This window comes from Ailuropoda melanoleuca, chromosome 3, assembly GCF_002007445.2.
Source record: "Ailuropoda melanoleuca isolate Jingjing chromosome 3, ASM200744v2, whole genome shotgun sequence".
NCBI classification, from domain to species: domain Eukaryota; kingdom Metazoa; phylum Chordata; class Mammalia; order Carnivora; family Ursidae; genus Ailuropoda; species Ailuropoda melanoleuca.
The window spans coordinates 110,848,443-110,856,540 of NC_048220.1; positions in this window are offsets into that span (position 1 = coordinate 110,848,443).

The following is an 8,098-nucleotide window of genomic DNA, read 5'->3' on the forward strand; positions in this document are numbered from 1 at the left end:
GAGAGAGAGAATCTTAAGCAGGCTCCACACCCATCGCAGAGCCTGACACAGGGCTCAATTTCACGACCCTGAGATCATGACCTGAGCTGAAATCAAGAGTTGGATGCTTAAGCAATTGAGCCACCCAGGCGTCCCAAGACTGTCTGTTTTACTTTTTGTAATCAGATAGGTCTCCTTCTAGGTTTATTTCTAGCTATTAAATACATCTTTTTAAAATAAGTATTCTTAAGATTCAGACATGATTGCATTTTGGCTTTTTTCCAATGACTTGAATTTAGTAGTCTTTGCCTTATATGATACATAAGAGAATTTACATGCTATTCATGTTGACTAATACTATAATCACTTTCACAATATTTGCTAATTTTCTTCTAAGAATGGGCTTGAAATTCCATACTCTCAAGATGTGAAGCTGTCTGTGGTATAACATAAAATCCCCAGAGTAAAGACATTTTAGAATGTTATAAAGATTATATTTCACTTTTTAATGTCAAAAGCTCCATAGAAAAAATGTTAATACTTAAGAAGTATGACTTTTAAATTAGTCACATGAAATTCTAGCATAAACATTAAAATTAGCTCATGACCAACCTTTTCCTGCAAACAACAAATGCCAGAGTCAAATTTCAAAAGGTGTTAAATTATGAAGATGTTTAAAAAGCTAGTTAACCATATATTTATGTGGAAAGTGATTCTAAGAAAATGAATTGTGAAGTTTTGAATGAAGGGTTGACAATGAAATGTTCTGACTCAATTAATTCTTTTTTAAAACAAATAGCATTTCTTTTTTAATACGTAGATACAGATATAAATTTACACACACACACACACATACACATATGCTGGATCAAAAAATATAGTTAGAGTGCATTAAAAAAAATTATTTCTCCACTCCCTAACCCATTTTCAGCCTGTGGCAACTACTAATCTCTTCTGTATCTATAAGCTTGTTTCTCCATTTGTTTGTTTGTTTGTTTTGTTTTTAGATTACATATGTAAGAGGGATGCTACAATATTTGTCTGTCTCTATCTAACTTTTATCACTAGCATAATGCCCCTGAGGTCCATCCATGTTGTAGCAAATAGCAAAATTTCATTCTTTTTTTTATGGCTGAATAATACTCCATTGTATCTATATACCACAATTTATCCATTCATCCATCAGGGGATACTTAGATTATTTCTGTATCTTACTATTCTAAATTAACATGGGGTATATATATCTTTTAAGTTAGCATTTTCTCTTTCTTTCTTTCTTTCTTCTTTCTTCTTTCTTTCTTTCTTTCAATAAATATCCAGAAGTGGGATTGCTGTATCATATGGTAGTTCTATTTTTAATTTTGTGAGGAAACTCCATGCTACTTTCCATAGTGGCTGCACCAATTTCGATTCCCAACCAGAGTGCACAAAGATTCCCTTCTCTCCACATCCTCACCAACACTCGGTATCTTTTATCTTTTTATAATAGCCAGTCTAACAGGTGTGAGGTGATACCTCACAGTGGTTTTGATTTGCATTTCCCTGATGGTGGGTGATGTGAACATCTTTTCATGTACCTGTTAGCCATCTTATCTTTTCTTTGGAAAAATATTTATTCAGATTTTCTGCCAGTTTCTAATTGGATTGTTAATTTTTTTGCTATTGAATTATATAAATTCTTTACATATTTTGGATATTAGCCCTTTATCAGATATATGAACTGTAAATATTTTCTGCTATTCAATAGTTGCCTTTTCATTTTGTTTGTTTCCTTTATTGTATGAAAACTTTTTACTTTAATTTATTTTTATTTATTTTATTTTGTTTTTTAAAGATTTGCTTATTTATTTGAGAGAGAGAGTACATAAGAGTGGGGGGTGAGGGGCAGAGAGAAAGAATCACCAGCAGACTCCCCACTGAGTGTGGAGCCTGATGTGGGGCTCAATCTTATGACCCCAAGATCATGACCTAAGCTGAAATCTAGAGTCAGACGCTTAACCAACTGAGACACTCAGGTGCCCCTATAGAAGCTTTTTAGTATGAGGTAGTCCGTCCTTTCCTCACTGTATATTCTCTGCTATTTTGTCTTTAATTAACTGTATATGTGTGGATTTGTTTCTGGGCTCTCTATTCTATTCCATTGATCTATGTGTCTATTTTTATGACCATCCCATACTGTCTTAATTACTATAGATTTGTGATATAGTTTGAAATCGGGAAATGTGATACCTCTAGCTTTGTTTTTCTTCTCAAGATGGATTTAACTATTTTGTTCCATATAAATTTTAAAATTATTTATTCTATTTCTTTGAAAAATGCCATCAGATTTTTTAAGGTTTTATTTATTTGAGAGAAAGAGAGCATAAATGAGTGGGGTGGGTGTGCAGAGGGAGAGGGAGAAACAGATCCCTGGATAAGCAGGGAGCCCGATGTGGGGCTCGATCCCAGGACTCTGCTGATGGCAGATGCTTAACCAACTGAGCCACCCAGGGGCCCTGTCATTGGAATTTTGATAGGGATTTTATTGAAGGTAGATCACTTTGAGTTGTATGGACATTTTAACCATATTGATTCTTCCAATCTATGAGAATAAATATCTTGCCATTTATTTGTTCCCTTTTCAATTTCTTTCATTAATGTCTAATATTTTTCAGGTCTTTCATCTCATTGGTTAATTTTATTCTGAGGTATTTTATTCTTTTCAGTTTAATTGTAAATGGGATTGCATTCTTTCTCTTTCTGACAGTTCGTTATTGGTGTATAGAAATGCAGCAAATTTTTGTGTGTTGATTTTGTATCCTGCAACTTCACTGAATTTATTTTTTAGTTCTAGAAGTTTTTTGATGGAATCTTTGGGTTTTCTATATATATTGCATGTCATCTGCAGATAGTGACAGTTTTACTTCTTCCTTTCCAATATGGATGCTTTTTATTTCTTTTTCTTGCCTAATTGCTCTGGCTAAGACTTCTAATACTATGCTGAATCAAAGTGGTGAGAGTGGGATTCTTGTCTTATTTCTGATCTTAAAAATAAGGCTTTTGGCTTTTCACCATTGAATACGATGTCTTCTGTGGGCTTGTCATACATGGCTTTTATTATGTTGAGGTATGTTCCCTTTATTCTGTCTTTGTTGAGAGTTTTAAATCATAAGTGGATGTTCAAAATCAATAAAGAAACATCAACTTTAAAGGATGTTTTAGACCAGATGGACTTAACAGATATATACAGAATATTCCATTCAAAAGCAAGAGAATACACATTCTTCTTAAAAGCACATGGAATATTTTCCAGGGTAGATCATATGTTAGGTCACAAAAAAGTCATAATAAATTTGAGCATTGGTGTCATATAAAACATCTTTTCCAACCGCAATGTTATGAAACTAGAAATGAATTATATGAGGAAAACTTGAAAATTCACAAATGTGTGGAGATTAAACAACATGCTACTGAACAACAAATGTGTAGAAGAAGGAAACAAAAGAGATCAAGATACTTAGAGACAAACAAAATGGAAGTATAACATACCAAAATTTTTGGGATGCAGCAAAAGCAGTTCTAATAGGGAAGTTCATAACAATACATGTCTACCTCAAGAAATAAGAAAAGTCTCAAATAAACAACCTAACTTTTCCTCAAGGAAATAGAAAAAGAAGAACAAATGAAGCCCAATATTAGTAGAAGGAAGGAAAAAACAGATTAGAACATAAATAAATAAAATAGAGACTAAAATATAATAGAGAAGATCAATGAAACTAAGAGCTGTTTGAAAAGATAAGCAAAATCAACAAACCTTTAGCTAGATCCACCAGAGAGAGAGAGAGAGAATGGTGGAGGGGGGTGTGACCCAAAAAAAATCATAAATGAAAGAGGAGATATTTCAATTGGTACCTTAGAAATACAAAGGATCATAAGAACCTACTATGGATAATTACATGCCAACAAATTGGACAACCTAGAAGATATGGATAAAATTTTAGAAACATATAACTTACTAAAACTGAATTATAATGAAACAGATGATCTGAATAGACCAATTACTAGTAAGGAGATTGAATCAATAATTAAAAATCTCCCAATAACCAAATCTAAGACCAGATGACTTCACTGGTGAATTCTACCAAACATTCAAAGGATTAATGCCAATTTTTCTCAAATCCTTCTAAGAAATAGAAGAGGAGGGAACTCTTCTTAGGGAGCTCTTATGAGGCCAGCATTACCCAGATAGCAAAACCAAGTAGGATGCCACAAGAAAAGAAAATTATAGACCAATATCGCTGATGAACATAGATACAAAAGTCCTCAACAGAATATTAGCAAACAAATTCAACCACACATTAAAAAGATCATACATTGTGATCAAGTGGGATTTATTCTACGGATGCAAGGATAGTGCAACATCTGCGAATCAGTCAATGTGATACACCACATTAAAAAACTGAAGGATACGATCACCTCAATAGATGCAGAAAAAGCATTTGACAAAATTCAGCATCTATATATGATAAAAACTCTCATAAGAGTGGCTCTTAATTCTTGAATGTGGACACTATTATGATGTTCTTTAAGGTGTGAGCCACAACCTCCTATTGTCTCTTGCTTGGCTTTCCTCATCACCTAAACGAATTTTAAAGCCAGTACATGAAGATTGGGAGTCTGATATCTGGCTAAAGCAATGTTAGTACATATGACAGAGTCAGCCTTGGCAGAAATCACAGATCTGATCATATTACTCCCTTGCTTAAAAACCCTTCCAAATTTCCCTAATGCCTTCTGCCTACAATTTGAGCTTGGCAGTGTGCAGAAATATCTCCATGAAGTTGTTTCTATCCATTGACCTGGCCTCATTTCTCCAATCTCCCTCTATTCTGTACCTCACTCCATACTTTAGTAATGCCAAGTTTCATGTATCTCCACACATATGTTGTTTCATGCCATTCTGCTTTGCTCTTCCTCTTCCGTTTGCTGGCAGTGTCCTTTCCAAAGAATGACATCATAACATGATGGTTTAGAGTGTGCACTGTGGAGTCAGGTATGCAGATTGATTTTAAATCTCTATTGTAGGGACACCTGGGTGGCTCAGTCTGTTAAGTGTCTGTCTTGGGCTCAGGTCGTGATCTAAGGTTCCTGGGCTCGAGCCCCGCATGGGGCTCACTGCTCAGTGGGGAGTCTGCTTCTCCCTCTCCCTGTGTCCCTCCCCCGCTGCTCATGTGCTCTCTCACACATTCTGTGTCTCTCTCTCAAATAAATAAAATCTTAAAAAAATAAATCTCTATTGTGGTTCTTTTGAAAGGTTAGTTATCCTCTCTAAACCTCAGTTGCCTTATCTATAAAATAAATTCAAAAGTAATTCATACCTTTGGGTGAAACGATGATTGTGAAGGTATTAGTAAGGGCTGAGCACCGAATATGGACTCAATAAATATTACCATTATAACCACTTTATTATGGAGTCATTGGGAGATAATATGAGTTTCTATTTTAACAATTAATGATAATTCTGGGGCGCCTGGGTGGCACAGCGGTTAAGTGTCTGCCTTCGGCTCAGGGCGTGATCCCGGCGTTGTGGGATTGAGCCCCACATCAGGCTCTTCTGCTATGAGCCTGCTTCTTCCTCTCCCACTCCCCCTGCTTGTGTTCCCTCTCTCACTGGCTGTCTCTATCTCTGTCGAATAAATAAATAAAAATCTTAAAAAAAAATTAATGATAATTCTGCTCTAGTGGATTCTCCTTTTCTCAATATGTAATAGGTTCCCTTAAAGGTACCATCTTAGTCCAATTCAATAGGTTTTTATTGACCTCTGTTTATTCAGAGTCTCATTTAAGTTCTTAAGGCTCAGTACTGTTTGCTTAAAAACTTTAATTTCATATTTGATCCAGCCCCCTTAGTACAGGATAATGCAAGTGAGAGGTTGAAGGTAGTAGTTTGCTTGTGTTCTTTCTCTCATACATATATGTACACACTCACACACCCCTCTCCCTTGAGTTCCCTGCTCTATTCTTGGCAAAAGAAGACAAGGCTGTAGTATTACAGTCTCCTATTTGGCTGACTATATTGCTGTTCTAGCTTGCTTTTTATGGGCTTGCTGTGGACAGATGTTTCCAACAGATCTCACTGAAGATAGGTTCTTCCTAAGCAACTTCCTGACGTTTTCTGGCTGTCCCCTAACCTATCTAGCCAGACATCTGAGGTCCTATGCCTCTGATACCTGTGCTTCTTTGCTCCACGCTGTGGTTGCCCCACCTAGACAACACACAATCTCAACTAACTTCCAGGGTTTTCCAGGATCCATCTCTCCTCTCCCCAGTTCTGGGCTTCCTATACCCTTCAGGATCCTATATCCTATTTCCTAGGCAACTTAAAACTCAAGAGTGAAGTGAAGAAATGAATTCCTTGGTTTGAAGGGCTTGGAGTCTATGAAAGAGAGGTCAAATGTACTCATGTTAAATTCCTGGGGAGTAACATTAGTGAAACATGTCAGAATATACAAAAAATTGTGGTATTAATTGAAAGCCCTGCATAAAATCTTCTAAGAGGGTATCAAATTCTTTTAAGTTAGTATGGTATCATCCACTTTATATTACAATTAGTAAATTGATCAATCGGTCTAGTTTATCTATATTAATGCCTCTGTCAGTGTCCCTTTATAAAGTGTTCAAAGCCTCCTCTGGTCATATATAAGCTAAAAATTATGTTTTTCTAAAATAAAAGTTACTTTCCCTTCAGCACCCATTGATAGAATTTTCTGGATAGAAAATGAATAAATTAAAAACATATCTCTGAAATCTGGCTTCCTATATTTCTAAAAAGTTTAATACTGTTCAAATCGGTAAGATTTAATAATTCATCAGATTCAAATGATGAATGGTACATTTACCACATTGCTTTGCTAGCTCAATGAATGTGTTGTGCTTGATGTATAAATAAAATAATCTATTCCTAAGATAAAATATTAAGCACACGCTAGCACTTATAAACATACCAGAAAATTATTCTAAAAGAAACCACTCTGAAAGTATGGATTTTAACAGAACATTTCATTCCCTTTATTTGTAAACTGGAAGATGAAGGTTTAGTTGAGTGACAGGGCACATGGTAGTTTTAGAGCTTGTGTTAGGTCTCAAATAAGGATTCTGAAAATGGGAAAAATGTTCTGAACTATTACAGAGGGGGAGTGCCATTGTCATGTAAACAAAGGGAAACCTGGTAGTAATTTAAATGAGTTACATATTTGACAGCCTTCTCCTTTTTCAGATTGCCTTATTCTTTCAATATTAAAATAAATAATAGATTTTTCTTACTTTGCTTTTCCAAATAGTACATCTATTTAATATGGTCTCACAATTACAATACATACATTTTCCTACATACAAGAAATATTAAATATAATATTTTATAGCTAAATTAAAAGAAATGGGTTCTAAATAAGGCAATTAAAGCACAATAATATGGCTTTATGTTACATTTTGGTTGGTGTGCATATTTGTTACCCAGTCTATATTTATGGGTTTTAAAAGCGATTCAATTGAATGATTTGTACACAGTACCACGTTTTTGTCCCAAGAAGATTCATTTCCTATCTTTAAAGTAAGTCTTTCACATTTTCCTAATACATTAGAATTCTCTGGGAAAAAAATACAGTAAAATATTTTAATAATAACCTCTGGAATTGACAAAATTCTTTTATTAGAGAGCAAAAAGAAAATTAAACTGGGAATATCAGTAATGAATAATGAGTAAGGAAGAAATTACCGATTAAAAAGGTGGTGTTTGATGAAAGCATCTCTACTAAACTAGATGATTTAATGACTTTGTTTCCTCCAATTTATTTTTACTATTTTAAGAAAGCAAGAAAGAAGAAAATTTCTTCTGGGTAAGGATCATAATTTAGAAGAAATGCATAATTATATCTAATTTATAACTATTTTATGGAGATAAACTAGATCTAGTTTGAACTTCAGTATTAATTTAAAATTTATTTAGGAAAAAATTCAGTGCTAGGATTTTAGCTGTTCAAAAATGCCTATTTGTGACAAATGTAATACACTATTATCATACAATGCATTTTTTAAGATTTTATTTTATTTTGTTTATCTTTTTTAAAGATTTTATTTATTT